Source organism: Ptychodera flava, chromosome 3 (assembly GCF_041260155.1).
Source record: "Ptychodera flava strain L36383 chromosome 3, AS_Pfla_20210202, whole genome shotgun sequence".
Taxonomy (NCBI): domain Eukaryota; kingdom Metazoa; phylum Hemichordata; class Enteropneusta; family Ptychoderidae; genus Ptychodera; species Ptychodera flava.
In genome coordinates, this window is record NC_091930.1 from 25,365,597 (window position 1) to 25,382,269 (window position 16,673).

A 16,673-nucleotide genomic window follows, 5' to 3' on the forward strand; every position below is an offset into this window, starting at 1 on the left:
GCCTACAGTTTTGTTTAAAAAGCTTGCTCGCTTTTCCATAGAATACATCGTACTACCGGTCCTGACTAGTCCTCTTGCTAGGTCACGTCTGATAATGATTCACTTTCGTGATGTCATTACATCATAGACGATAGTAAAAAGGTTGATGACAACACAAAGTTTTCATCCTTTGCCCGCTGATATAACTCTAAGCGTACGTATAGTTTGTTTACATAGTAATTGTTCTCGTATTTACAGCAAATGTTTGACCAGTGGATACCGCTGCGCGTAACCGAATGATTGATAATTGTTTGAATCATGGCAAGATTGTCTCCTGAGGGCAATTCCCTTTGTCCTTTTGCGATTTTCCCCTAATCGTCGTAGTTTTAAAAAAACTTTATGAAATTTTGCGATTAAATGTATGGTCCTAGGTGTTTATGAAAAAGTTTATGTTCATGGTATGCCAAAAAATTGTTTTTGAGAATCGTTTAGTCCAATTTTTACGTTGCGGTCTACCAAGCTGTTGCCGGTTGTCACTTATACAAGCGCCATTATGAATTTTTAATTAGTTGGGGGCCTTTTACCCCGCACACCGGCTTTAAAGCTACAAGAACTCAATGAAGTTACCACGGGAAAGCATTACATGGTTCAGCATGTTAATTCCTATGTTTAGCTGCACAAAACAGCAAGTTGCTCAAAGTTTTTTTTTTCATTTTTTTTATGTCGTCAACATTGCACCTTAGTCGGAAAGTTGCATCAATTTTGTTTGTATAGTTTGTTTACTGTCAAATTACAAATGCATTTCGGGAACACACAAAAACTTGTAACGTTTAGCCTGTGTATTTCGATATTTACCGTAATATATCACTTTTGATAGTTAACCAGGTCGGGGCGATATAGCCATGAGTACATGATACAAAGTTGCACTCCGGACAAGACAGGAAAGTGTCACTTCATCACCACTACTTGCTTTTCACATTCTAGCCGGCAAAAGAATATTAACGTGTGCGGTATATTGTTTTGCACAAGAAAACCACATAGTGCCCAAGGCTACTGTTAATGCCTGGTTTACTTGGCGTAAAATAAAAGAGAGGAAATAAGCACTTCCTGGAAAATTGAGGATTTCCTAGCTACTTAAAGAGAAACCTGTTTTATGCTTAAATATGCACATGACAGTCAAATTATATAAGAGTGGGTCGTCTTAACTTTGCTGCGTATAATATAACAGGCCAAGGATCAACTGACATAAGAGGCTACAAATTAAGTTTATCTCCCTTTTATTGAAAAAGATAATTTATTCAACAAAATGGCAAATAAATCACATCTACATAAGTGTGGATGTGTCGAGAGATTAAACAATTAAACAATTATGTGTCCTTGCATCAGGAGATAATTTGTCCTCCGGGCATCGGTCAAAAAAAAATTCACCTGCTGTCGAGCACATAAACCCATGTATTGAGGCAATAACTATATAACACTATCACCACGGAAGGGTAAACTGACCATCGGACTTAAAAAAGCCATAACACTTATGTCAACGGGAGCAGGGAGACGAAAACATCGACGCCTGCGGTTCTGCACTGTTTATGACCTCAGGTCAATGCCTCTTCATGTGTCCAGATCTACAGCAATCGACAACAATCTTCTAATGTAGACTGTGCCAGGGGTCACCGTCCAAAGTAAATAGGTAGGGAGTCCAACACGTCGGTACATGTTGCCCCTCACTGTCTTTCTCCTGCCGAAATCCGTTCAACTCCACTGAACTGACTGAGCCCCCTACATCTACAAACAAAGTATGGTGAACTTCACTGAACATTCTATTTTGATGCAATCTGTGCGTTACATCGAGGTAAAAATATAGCGGCAGCTGTCGATGGACCAGGTTAAACAGAAAGTGAAATACCGGTACCGTTGTGAAATTAATGCAAGACAACTGTTGGCACAACTGTGGGCACATTAAACTCAAAACAAAGGAATCTTATAAAGTAGTACACTTAAGTAGACAGGAGTTAGCGGTGACGTTATTGCGAAATCGATGCAGCCTATTATGGCAGAGTATTCCGATCATCGCTGGGTGTATACGTGTCGGCTTTAACCAGCCTAGCCAGAAAAACTCTTATGTACGCCCTGGGAGAACGACCGGGGCCAGTCTAGGCACGACTAATATCTTCGCGTAAGTTTAGGGAAAAAAACTGAAGCTACCCAAAGAAATTTACAAACCCTTGGCCTTAGACGCATGAGTTTTTAAGGAGTTAAATGTAATGGCATTTTGTATACAGCGGTATAATTTCCACCAAACTTGAAGGCATAAGCCGCAGTCAACTTCTCAGTGAACTTGTACAGGAGCTCGATCGCAGCTAGGCGGTAAAGCCGTCATAATATATTATCCTGTCGAGGATCAGTAGAAATGTTTCTTTTATATTTACTATGAAGGGTAACTCAAAATTAAAACTTTTTTGTACTGCATTCAAGATATCTTTCGTTCCTTTCTGAACGTTTTCAATTTCGGCAACGATATGCTAATATGCTAAGTCGGCTGTGTCGCCTAATCCTATACAGCGTAGCGTATACTGTAAACCTACACTGTAAAGTTAAGTGTTAAAGGATAGAACACCAATTAAACGCCTTTTTGTAACACTTTTTGAACGCGTCTAGACGTTCAGAAATTTAACACTACGTGTTCAACCAACTCAACGTTCAATTTTTTAACACACGTGTGCAGATTTTGAACGCTACGTGTTCATCAGACATCATATTGAACACCATGGTGTTCCATATCAGAACACTCGTTGCACATGAAATGTGTTCAAAAAATTGAACGCATTTACGCGTTCAAAGGGCTGTAACACTTTTTGAACGCATGGACGCCGTTCAACGATAAGTGTGTTAAAGGCTAGAACACATGATGCGCGCTTGTTGAACACCTTTAATTTTGGGCGTTCAGGGGGTGTTCAAGCCTTGAAATAATATTACAGACCACTGATATTCAGTGAAATTACTTTATTCTAAAAATGCACAAAATATTTACATGGTAAAATACAATAATTTACTGTAAAATGGGCAAATAAACATTGCTACTTTGTATGTAAAGTTTGTCAGAGGAAACTACCAACGGTGTAAACACCCTCCTATCAAAAACATAAGCAATAAAAAATCCCCATAAACAGTGTAGATCGTTTTAAAAAATAGAACAAAGTAATGACAAAACTGGTTTTACTTAAATATCGGTGGATTACGTTTTATGTTCATACTTGTTTAAAACGTACAAAACTCATCTTGAAAAGCTCACAATTTGGCTTACTTATTGTGTTGAAAACACGTATATGTATGAAATGCATACTCCATTTTTGTAAGATGGCTTCTTAAAGACATTTCCTCTTGTGTAGACAATTGTAAATTTTGAAGAAAAACAGTTAGTCAAGGCTTCTCTAGTGCACATGGTATATAGTTGTCCATATTTAAGTAAACACAACATGTCAAGTTGTCAAATTGTCACAGTAAGGCACAACATGCAGAAAGTGGGGAAAGTGGGTCCTTGGCAGGATAAAACCTATTTCCTTGTCCAACGAAGTCCTTCATAAACAAAAAGGTTTGTTTGTTTGTAATATCTTTAAATAAACCCTGAAATAAATCGGTGACATTTCAAAAATCTACTTTTCAGAAATTAAAAACATATTCGTAAAGACCTTTCAAATTCTGGTGTACCCTGCTATTAATTTTTATACAATATTTTTTACCAAAAATGGTAAAAATCGCCCTTAAAATAAAAGAAAACGTAGATTTCATCATAACTTGAATATATCACATTCTGGTAATCCCTAATATCTTAAAAATATCTGAAATGTCTTTAATGTCTTAAAAATACAAAGTTGCAAATTTCTCCATAATTTGAACAATCTGAAAAAGGCTATCAGTAGAGATCTATGTCCTAAATATCAAAACTGTTAAATTAGCAGTTTGAAGAAGATTTTTTAAAGATTTTTTGACCAAAAATGACAAAAGTTGCCATGAAATATAAAAATTTGAATATTTCATCACAATTAGCACAAATTTGACTAAGGTCATTATTAGGGACATGTTTACCAAATAATGAAGACGTCAGTAAAAGAGAAGAAGATTTTTACAAAAAAATACCAAAATCAGCCTCAAAAACATAAATTTGCATATTTCATCATAATTTAAACATATCTGATTAGGGTAATCCCTGGGAACCTGTAATCCAAAGATTAAAGGATTCGTACAGGCTGTTTTGAAGAAAAACCTTGTTATGTTCAAATTTGAGTACAATGCTACACATCCACTTATTGAGCTGACAGCAAAGCTAAAAACCAGTTGCTGAGAACAAGAAACGCGTTGAGCTACAATACAAAACAATCTTAGGTTCGATAGCAGGCTACGATCAATTAAATGTTACAGGGGCATAAGCTTTCAAAAACGTGGTCTCCTTCATCAGATGCAAGGGGAATGAAAAATTGAAGCAGAAAGTGACAAAATTCAGAGTAAAATTTAAGAAAATTCAGTAATTCAGAGTGGACATTTTTACTCTGAATTTTCTGTCCCTTTCAGCTTTAATTTTTCATTCCACCCTTGCATCTGATGAGGGAGACTACACGTCTGTGAAAGCTTATTCTCCGGCAACATATAGTTGATCGTAGCATGCTACCAAAGCTTAGATTAATTAAGAACACAAATACAGAAACTTATCAAAATTCAGTTACTGACCCTTGAAAGTTTAAATCGACATTAGAGATGAATTGGGGTTCTCAAGCTTGGTTCCAGACAGCTACCTCTTCTGTAACAACTCTTCGATTTTCAGTTAAGTCAATTGTTTTATATCCTGAAAATAATGCAACAATAGGTAATATGGCGAGATGAGACTTTCTATAAAAGACAAGGGGCTGATTAGGTTAAGGAAAAGGGGAGCCTCTTTTCAATACTGTTACAAAATATTTGCTTATTCTTTTCATCAACTGATTAAAATAATAAAGCCAAACTCTCATATGCTGAAACAATACATTGTATAATCTACGATGTTTAATTGATGTTTTCCATGCGATTGTCTCTACTAAAAGACATGTGTTAGCTGTGATTACGCAGCGGTACTATGCAAGGCGTATCGATCGCGCTCAGGTCAAGGGTTATCGATACAGTGTGTTCCGATGACCCTTGACCCGAGAGAGATCGATCGATACGCCATGGCCAAAAGTACTACTGCGTATTCACAGCTAGTTGTTGGTATACCAGCCACTGAAAGAAAAAAGGTTTCTTCACGTAGTTAAGCTATTTCAAAGCACAATACAATTAATTTCAAAGGATAATAATACAAATGTTTCAAAATCTAAAACCTTTTACTATTTTGGAGAGAAAACTTACCCTTTCTGGTCTTGTTTTCGCACGATCACGACTTCAGCATGCCCTTACAAGAAAAATGTCGCAACTTCCGTTTTGATGCATCATGGGATCAGAAAAGGCACCAAACTTGAACACCAAGTGTTTAGAAGTAGAACGCCTCTTGCACGCCGATGTTAAAATTTAAACGTTCATGGTGGTTTTCTGATTGTCTTTTCAAATTTTCAAAATTTCAACCCGAAATAAACGTGTAAAATTATTTTTTATACTTCCTTTTTTAGAAAAAACATGCTTTCAGCAATTGTAGACCGGAAATATTTTTCACTTAGTGTGAAATTTGTCATACCAAAATCCGTGTACGTATGCCGGACAGCGAGGCAGTAGTAAAGTTAATATAGCCATTGTAAAGTAAAAAACACAAAAGATTGTTAACTGTTTCAGAGTATTGTAAAGTTTCTGTGATGCTGAGTTTTTGAACACTTGAAGGAGATGGTTGTTAACACATCGTGTTCAGGCTTAGAACATCATTGTTAATAATATGAACACTAGTGTTAACAATGTGAACACTAGCCGTTCAAATTTGAACACCGACATGTACATTTTGAACGCGTAAAGACGCGTCTAGCGTCCGCTATTTTTACAGTGTAGTATACGCCCTACACTCTCTCTATTCAGTAGACAAAGCAGAGTCCAGTGATTAACCGTTTTCGAGGAAATTCCCATACCATTGCACTAAAGGAAGAGAATGCTAGTTCAAAGATAACGAAAATGTAGCAAAGTTTTGTTTGTATTGCTATTTTCTCTGTCGTCAAGTCATTAAATGAACTTTATCTCCGTACGTCGGTGACCAAATGTATGCACATTATGAAGGTAGCAGTACCAGACTTTCGACTGCAAAATCGTTAATGTAGCTGTTCAGACCGTGTGGTAGCGTAGCTCATTGCAGCCGGGACACTCTTTAAATACCCTGACACATATCATTCTGGCATTTTTCCGAATTTGTGCGTATTTTGGCCAAGTTACCAGTTGCTGATTAACCAGGTCACTTGGAACAGCGTGTGTTTGTATGGGCGAAACGGCAAGACTTGTTCAGATGTTGTTGAGCATGCACGGCAATGTATTACGTTGCTTTTCGTGTGTCAACAAAGGTTTAATTCCAGTAAGGACAAAAATCCATGACTCATTTTGGTATAAATTGTACGCGACTGTGAGCCTGGCTTGGCATGCATACAGTGGTATTATTGACCGTATACTTTATGAAATTAAATACAACATGCCATTTCAAACAAATATGTGAAAATTTGTAAAAAGTTGGTATTACTGATGCTTTAAACATGGATTTCCACCGATTCTCTATCACACAGCCAGTAACCACCTCTGTTATCGCAATGTTGAACTCGTAAATGATGCTGAAGTTTCCAACTGCCTTCGAAAGTTTCATTGGTCAGCTATGTAATCAGAATGCAGTAGTGTGAGACATTTTCATGTGATTTTCTTGTGCTAAGCCCAAAAAAAACCACATTTTATCATTCAGTTAACATTTTTTCCCCTTAAGTCCACGCAGTTTCTATGGAGCAATCGAGCGTTGCAATCACAGCAGGGTGTCAACGACCAGGATAGTGCAAATATATCTCCTCTTCAGAAACCTTGTTATTGGTCATGCAAATTGAAGCGCCTGTTCCTACAAGTGCATAGTCATTTCATTCTTCCAATTTCTTTCTGTGTATATAGAAAATATACCACATTGACAACTCCCTTAAAGTCACTGTACACGGTCCTACTAACAGTCTCAGTCTATCGAATGGCATTCATTGGCTGCAGGCATTGAATTGCAAGTGACAAGAACGTGAGTGTTTTCTTCCCAATAAAAGACTATGTTTGGCAAAATGAACATTGACATCCGCTCAAGCCGACAACTTACGGCATATCGAAAACTTTAACACACAATGACTTTCTCAACAGACACGACGGCATCGACTGAAGTGATGAATGGCAGACGGCAGTCGACCAATGAATCAACTGGAAAGAACTAGGTTATATCTTGTGAAGAATAGCAGTGTTTTCAATCTTAAAATATATGACTTAGAATGAATTGGCATACTGCGATGAACGTATCAGTCTCTTAGACTATTATAAATTTATACTCTGTATTGAATCTACCACGTCAGCATGTGTTGACATATCCAGCACATAAATATATATTTGACAATCTTACTGATATTCTAGATTCAGAAGCCAGTTTTTTTGCTGTGATTCCTGAAAGTACCATTATTTACCATGGCGATGACACTCAGCTCAACTGTACCTTTCAAGATACTCTTACAAACAAAGCTTGGCTTCATGGAACTGGTCGTGTAACTATCGGGGATGTAATAGAAGGGCCTGCAGAACATTATGATCTAATCATTGATGGGAATGCATACAACCTACAAGTGTATAATGCAACCTCAAGTGTATCAGGAACATACACTTGTGAGTCGCAAAGAAGAAAAAGTACCGCCTCGTCTGCCGATCTTTATGTTATAGGTAGGTAGGTAGGTAGGTAGGTAGACCAAAATTATGAGGAACTCATATACATGCAGTATCCTTAACCTCTTATACATTGCCTTAATGTTAGTACAATGCTACCTTGCCTAAAATGTTGTACTGGTTGACGGAATTATTTATATCATCTAAGATCCGCTCTTTCGAAAAGAGAAACCGCATTGATACTCTGTCAGTTAGAGGCCGATGAAGAAATACATACTGTTGAACGGAAAAAAATCTGATATTTTAAAACAATAATTTTGAAATAGAATATCTTTAGTTGAATAGTAAGCAAATTGTCCTGTTAAAATACAACGCATGATTTTTCCCGCACACCTGCGATAACGAAGTTCTTATTTCTACTTAATTAAATAATAAATGTACATTTGGCAGATAATCTCCCCGGTTGCTCAGTTTCTCCAAATCCAACTGTGATAGAAGGCCACGATGCCGAGTTCAGATGCGAAATAGATGTACCGAATGAAACACCGGGCAATCTCGTTTGGCTTAAAAGGGGAAAAGAGTATTATCGAGGAGAAACGAATATTGCAACATGGATAACAAAGCTTGAAAAGTCAGATAACGGCGCAGAATTTGACTGTCAGTTACAGCACAAAACATTGCCAAGATCGAGATGGTCTACGGTATCATGTGCCGAGAAGATCGTGGTGAATGTCCAGTGTAAGTAGTTTAGACTTTTTCCTTCTGTTAAAGTATTTTCAAAATGTTGGCCAGGGTAAAAGTTAGAGTAATGAGGAGAGCAAGGCTCTGCTTTGCTATTTTTTCAATCTGAGTGAATGAGAGAGAGAGACGGAGACAGAGAGAGAGAGAGAGAGAGAGAGACAGAGAGAGAGAGAGAGAGAGAGAGAGAGAGAGACAGAGAGACAGAGACAGAGACAAGAGAGACAGACAGAGACAGAGACAGAGACTGAGAGAGAGAGACGGAGACAGAGACAGAGAGAGACAGAGAGAGACAGAGACAGACAGACAGAGCAACATTTTGCCTTAAAAATTTCATTGTATATATCAAGACTTAAATATATGTCATCTTCATTTACCGTAGATGTTCCCAGAGTTTCCGTAGTCACAGTTGGTGGCAGTACAATTCTTGAAGGAAGATCAGTGACCACTCATTGCCATTCCATTGATGCTAATCCTCGAGAAATAGCAGAGGTGAACTGGAAAAGTCCTGATGGAAGTTTAATTTCACACCATAAAACTCTAGTCCTTAAGTCCTTGACCAGACACGACTCTGGTAAATACACCTGCTATATGTCTAACGTATTTTACAACGGGGAAAAGGGCACTGGTGAAGCATATGTCGAAGTAGATGTACAATGTGAGTAAAAAATTATGTTAAATTTTGTTATTATGCAGTAATTTACACGCAAATTGTACATGCAGTGATACAAATTCCCCAAACAACGCATATCCTTCTATAGGTAAGTAAGGACGGGAGTACTTTCATTGCGTAGACTTGGTTGAAATTATGAACATTTTAGTTCGCCAAAATTTATAAATATGAATTATCGATCAGATATGTCAAGTGCCAGGATAAAAGTTTTCTAAGAAAATATCTTAGAGGAGGGCAGTAGTGTAAAGTTTGAAATGAAACTTAAAATGTTCATACTTATTATTATTGAGTTTTATAATTTCTCCTGCTACTTATAGATATGGCAAGTGTCACTATGACAGTGAATCCTGAGACGAAAGTAAGAGAGGGAAATAGTGTAACTATTCACTGCAAAGCTGAGAATGGAAATCCAAATCCTTATCGGATGATTTTGTCACTGGGCGGAAACTACATTATCAAGGAGGCGGGACCGAATTTACAGCATACAATAAATGGAGTCAAAGGATCGGACAGTGGTATCTACAAATGCATCGCATTGACGTACTTTCACGACAGTAGTATGGAGCTTTCTGTTTCAGAACAGAAACTGACAGTACACTGTGAGTACACCTTAAAAGTCTTCTCAAGGGGATGCATAGAACTTAATCATTATTACTTCCGAGTCCTGAACCGAAGGGAGGAGACATGGCAGAAAGTAAATACGGGTAGCGAAAGCATATGCGAAAGCATATTCAAAATACCCTAACGGAGTACTAGGTTACAGTGCTAGACAACCCCTTCCACGACCTTCATGCCGACACGGTTAGGCAGTATCTTGTTGGAGCAGTCGAGTTATGAGTCGAGTAAATTCGATCTAGGAGATAAAGAACCGAGAGCTACCTTAACAGTACTGTTCCCAAATGTATGATTCGAAACGGCTGTTATACCAAGCGACAAAACCAAATAGGGTGTAGTTGACACTTTACCAATACAATATTTGTCCAATCAAATATTATAAAAGATTACATGAAAATCCCATCGTACTATAATTTTCCCTGAAGCAATGATTTAAAAATTTAGTTTGAAATAGTTTCGCTAATAATTGATGTCCGATCAATAAAAGCTTTACTTAAGAAATACAATTTAGGTAATTCAACATAACAAACACAATAAAAGGTACTTAAATGCGTTGGGCTTGAATAAGGCCGTTGATATTTTGTTTAGATTGCCGAGCTGCTCACTGACTCTGTATATCCTCACTGCTGTCATATATCACTGCCACACAACGATTTTTACGTTGTGAAGACTTGGGTGATATTGCTCGTCCGAAGTTCACTGCAAAGGTACTCGTTCAATTACTCTAAGTTGCAGTGCCAATTATCCCACCGACTGCCGTTGTTGCCGCAGGATGTTGAAACGCGGTCGCGGAGATGACGTTGTTGCTGACTTTCGATGTCGAAGTTGTGCCAGAAATGACCGGTATGAGGCGCGGAATGCCTCATAGACCTGTCGCGGTTCTGCAATGTCACAAGTGGCGTCTTGCGATCTGTCACTTGGTTTTCGTTCTGACGAGGTACATGCTTGTTTTAATCATGAAGATCGCGATAGAATCTCCGACACAGGCTGCTGATCGTCTGGCAAATTCACCGCGTAATGGTTAACGCTTTGCAAGTTTCGGTGACCGGCGAGCTGCATACGTTTTGTTGGGTGAACTCCGCTATCTTGCAGACGTCTGATGGCTGTTTATCTCACCCTGTGGTTGGTGTTTTGACCGTTAATTTAGGCTCTCTTACAGATTGCACTTCAGGTGGTATATAACTTGTCCGCTCCCATCTGTTGACGCTTGAATCAAGTAGATATTTGTGGTTTATAAATTATCGCTAAATAGAAGGGCTCGTCGTTCACTTGATGACTTCGCGGTCGACGGGGCGCATACTGTTTATACACGTGTACACACGGGACAGCCTGCGCGAAAATGGTCGTGCCGATCACACTTTTTTGAAAAAGAGGCTCCTCCTCGCCTTCGGTTAATTCTTCGGTTGCATTTGGTTCGTTGCTTTTGCACCGGGTCTGTAATTGGGCAGCTTTGCTCTCAAAATGCCTGCGAATTGCTAAATTCTTTGTCGCGGCTGATCGAAAATTTGTAACAATTCTCACCGATCTATTTCACGCCCGTAGTTTAAGCCAGTCTGGTTCGTACTCGGAACCGTCTTTTTGACGGACCTCCGCGAAAAGGCTGCCGAGAGAACAGTCAAGGACATTGCTAGAAGTTCGTATATCGCTCGTGTTTCTGAAGGTTGCGTATACGCATCCATTATTGAACTGGTTTACGGTGCAATTTGTGGACTGCACCGTATTTTTCTTCCTCTGTTCGGTGATCAGCTCTTGCTTGTCGGTCTCCGAGAACTCGACGTAGCACGATCGTGAAGGCTGAACGTTAGAGGAAAAGGTCAGCGTAATTTCCTCCATCCCCCAAAAATCATCTATTCCCGGTGGCTCCCGATTCCTCCATTAGACAAGAACAGCTCGCGAATTTCTGAGTCGAGTTGTTTTGCACGTTCTTGGGTCATATGCCGTGTTTTCTGCTCAGTTTTCGTAACAATGAACTGTGAAGAAACACGTTCCGGTTGATGACGTACCACATGGGTAATTCGGATTATCTATCTGTCCTTTTGTACGTCACATGGGTGGTGATCTGGGCCAGTTCATGTAATATAACCTCAAATTTGGTGTAAATGAAAATATCTTGCGGCGTTGTTTGTTCGCTAGAAAAGATATATGACAAGTCAATGATGTTGATAATACTTATCAAGTCAAATTGAAAAAGAATTATACTAGTATGTGATTCCGTTGGCATGCCTCCAAAAATTAGGGCAGGTAGGTAAAGTTAAAGGAAATACTCTTTTTATTTCTATTTGGCTTGCTCATTGAGATTTGTCCATGAGTACTTAATTTAGTTTATCTGTTTGCTCTTATTCCCCAGATTCTCCGAAACCTGCCCGTATCAGCGCTACACATCAAACAGCTGCCATAGGTGATGTTGTAAGCTTGATATGCGAGGTTCGTGGTTTTCCCACTCCAACTCTTACATGGTACAACGCAAAGGGCAGCCGCATTTCACATAACGACAAACAAAGACAAGTTAATGATGATATAGACGGGAACTATGTTACCAGTACGCTAATGGTTGTTGTGGCTGATCAGTCTTATTACACGCCGTATACCTGTATAGCAGCAAATGGAATATTACCAAACCATCGCCAAAAAATGAAAATCGTTCGTACAACAAATGGTATGTTTACATGTTTTGAATTTACGTCACGTGTTGACATGTTGGCTAATTGCTGTCTTTATGCCAAGAATTGTATTAAAATATACACAGTAGCGCTGTTTGATGCTACCATTAAAAGTGGAGGCAGTATAGCCTTGTTTATTTGAAGTCGCGGTGGTTTACCGTTCCCTTTGACATAGCAAAAAACGAAGTTAAGACCGAGAGATCAAGGGCAATTAGCATTGATTGCACTTTCGTTGTTGCTATTCTTTGATCAAACTTTATGAACGTTAACAAAAATTTGTACGAAAATTGTACAAATTTTATGATTAATTTGACAAAAGATTCTAAACAAGAATAGCATAGTTTTCAATTATATTCAGAGGCCTTGTTTTCAATTCCAAGAAATTTTATTTCAAAATTATGTAACTGTACAGACAGAATTGAATAAGTCGAAACAATACCATAAATTTTTAGCCTATAGAAGGTCATAATTAATAAAACACAACATGTAACTGTCTAAGGAAGTCTTTATTAGAAATATGTAAGCTTCATGATATCAATTCTATTAATAAATATGTGCACTTTGTTCATAACAGCCTTTTTTATCTGTCTGATTATATATTTACTTTTGCTTACTTTTCTAGGATTTTCCTCAGAACTAGTAGCGCCTGTTGCAGTTGTGGCAATCCTGACATTCGCGATACTAATCGGTCTTTTGATATATTTATATAAACGCTGTAGGAAGGTTATACGTTTTGAACAGCCGATGACGATGTTAGCAAATAATGCTAAATCGGAAAAAGAAGACCTTGCATGCGGAGATATGGATAAGGAAAACCAAGACATTTTAACGAAAAGCTCAATGGTGCAGGTTTCACTTCGAAAAACAAAAGTCAAGAAGAGAAGTGAGCAAGAATTTCAATAAATCTATTGAGAGAGACAATGTATCAAGACTTAACACATGCTCAGAGGCACGCTCAGATCCGATGCGAACACAGCGCAATTCTGATCGTCCTGCATTATTATCTCACTGAATGTGTTTTGAACAAAAATATCAACAATGTGTTATGACATACTATAACCAGATATACACTGAATATGCTCACGTGTTTTACAACAGGTTCATTAATAGTAGTACGCTTCACAGAACAATAAGATATATGTTATCACTAAATGAAGCAGGTTTTTTTCAACATCGCACAGTACTCTCAGATTTTAATCACTAATTACAAAACTTTATTTAATATGCAAATGAGCTGTTAATTAACTTGACACTGCTCAATGCTTCATGGGACAATTAGATATCCATCAGATCAACATTTGTAGCACGTTTTATTTAATTTAATGCAGTAATTTTAGAGTAATGTCACTAATTACAAAGTTCATTAAATATGCAAATAATCCCTATATTAACTTGACACTGTTCAATGATTCATAGCAAAATTAAATATTTATCAAATCAATATCTGTAGCACGTTTCACAAAATTTGGTGCCGTAATTTCAGAGCTATATACCTAATTACAAGGTTTATTTAATATGCAAATGAACCCTTAATTAACTTTACACTACTAAATGCTTTACAACACAGTTAGATATCTGCCAGGTGAGTATATGCAGCAGTTTTCATCACATTTGATGCAGTTATTTCGGAGTTATATGACTAATTATAAAACTTCATGAAATATGCAAATGAGCTAATTATTCACTTGACACTGTTCAATGCTTCTCAGTACAATTGGATATTTATCAGATCAACATCTGTAGCAAGTTTCATCAAATTTAACGCTGTAATTTTGGAGTAATATCACTAATTACAAAGTTCATTAAATATGCAAATAAACCCTTAATTAACTTCACACAAGTAAATGCTCTACACCACAATTAGATATCTGTCGGATCAGTATCTGCAACAGATTTCATCACATTTGGTGCAGTTATTTTGGAGTTATATCACTAATTACAAAACTTCATAAAATATGCAAATGACCTATTTGTTAACTTGACACTGCCAAATGCTTCTCAGTACAATTAGATATTTATCAAAACAATATCTGTACCAAATTTCAAAGACTTGAGTGCCGTAATTTCAGAATTATATACCTAATTACAAAGTTCATTAAATATGCAAATGAACCCTTAATTAATTTCACACTACTTAATGCTTTACACTACAGTTAGATATCAGTCGGATCAGTATCTGCAGCAGATTTCATCTAATTTGGTGCGTTTATTTAGGAGTTATATGACTAAATACAAAACTTCATAAAATATGCAAATGACCTATATATTAACTTGACACTGCCCAATGCTTCTAAGTATAATTAGGTATATATCAATCAATATTTGTTGCAAGTATCATCAAGTTTGGTGCAGTGATTTCAGAGTTATCTCACTAATAACAAAAGTTCATTAAATATGCAAATGAGAAGGTAATTGACATGACACTCACAGCATCATCATTGTGTTCTGAGATTGTCATCTGTGAAAAGTTTCATGAAATTTTGTGCAGTATTTCTTGATATATTTCTACACTGTCATTACCGTCTCCATAGGGAAACCATTGTACGGAAAAAAACGATATTGCATAACTTCATTAATATGCAAGCCACACTAACCAAAATCTAATCAGTTCTTGCAAGTAGCATATGGTACCTGTCTACCAAATCTGACTTGAATCCGTTCAGGCGTTTTTGAGTTATCGTGTAAACAGACAGACACACACACACACACACACACACACACACTAACACACACACACACACACACACACACGGACAGACAGACAGACATCGCTATGACAATAGCCCACGTGTTTACACACGCGAGCTAATGACTTTATTTTACGTAACGAGTGATTCCATTGTGAAATCATATAAGATTAAAAAGTAATTCACTTTTATTCTATTTACGATGTTTACTCCAGAAATTTTTTATACATATCAATTCTCGTTTTAAAGTTAGAATCATATTCATAATTGAATATGACATTTATTTTCATTTCGAGTTTAATTTAAATTTAATTTTTTTCTCTCGAATTAAAATTAAAGTCGCTTTAATTTATCTTTAAAAATGATTTTGATTTGCAATCTTCAATTGTAAATTGAAATGTTCCTCTATACAAGGGTGGAGGTAATGTGGGGGGCATGTTAAATTATCGTCCACTTTCAATTTTACCGTCTCTTTCTAAAGTTTTGGAAAGACACGTTCACATTGTTCTTTATAACTACTTGTCATGCACAAACTTACTGATTGACACCCAGTCTGGTTTTAGAAAAACCTTTTTCTGTCAAACTGCGTTGATTCCGCTCACTGACGAAAGTTTATATAATATGGACAAGGGATACTTCAACAGTCTTCTTTAAAATTGATCTGTCCAAAGCTTTTGATCTTATCAACCAGAAATTTTATTTAGGAAACTGTCTTATTATAGTTTAACAGATAACGTTGTTGCCTGGTTTATATCTTACCTAGCTTCTCGACAGCAAATTGTTTGTTATTTATGGTGTTTGTCAGAGAGGCGTAACATAACTATAATATAATATTACTGATTACAATCTTAGTTATATAAATATTCCGGCTGAGGCTTTGCTGTGTAGAAATCCCAACTGTGATAATTAGCGTCATCAAGATTGTATCAATATATTTTATAAAGAGATTAATCGTGCTCTGTCAAATGCGTACAAAGTCTGCTTTAAATATAAAAGGAGGGATTCCACACATTTGGTCCCTGGATGGAACGACTATGTGAAGAAGTCCATGGCCAAGCAAAGGATTCTTTCAAATTATGGTGTAGCTATGGAAGGCCTCGCAATGGTCCCATTTATAACATTATGAGTGCTGCGCGTGCAAAATTTAAACACGCTCTTCGAGTTTGTTAGAGGAATGACAATAAAACCCGGGCGGATGGGCTTGCAAATTCACTTCGATGCAAGGACACCAAAGTTTCTGGAAGACTGTTCGCTCAATTAATAGTACTCCTTCTACTCTGTCGTCGTCTGTTGGAGGTTGCTCTGGACAGATTGAAATTACTGAAATGTGGAGAAACCATTACGCCTCCTTACTAAATTATGTAAAAAGTAACACAAACGAGGATGCAGTAATGTCATGGCTTTCTTCACATAATAATCTGGAAAATGACTACTCCGTTAATGTTTCGGAAATTTCGTATGCAATTAGCCGTCTTCAGTGCGGAAAATCCATGGTCCTGATGA

The 16,673-nt window shown here is 37.3% G+C and overlaps 1 protein-coding gene and 1 long non-coding RNA gene across 2 annotated transcripts in view; one reads left to right on the top strand and one right to left on the bottom strand.

Moving 5' to 3' along the window:
• Nucleotides 1-16,673, bottom strand: part of LOC139125848 (fibroblast growth factor receptor 3-like) — a 167,205-nt gene that overhangs the window by 107,308 nt on the left and 43,224 nt on the right. The gene's annotated exons all lie outside the window — the stretch shown is intronic.
• LOC139129791 (uncharacterized) lies at nucleotides 9,532-13,344 on the top strand. The gene is made up of 3 exons (XR_011551676.1): nucleotides 9,532-9,807; nucleotides 12,171-12,479; nucleotides 13,106-13,344. It is a non-coding gene; the product is annotated as an uncharacterized lncRNA (long non-coding RNA).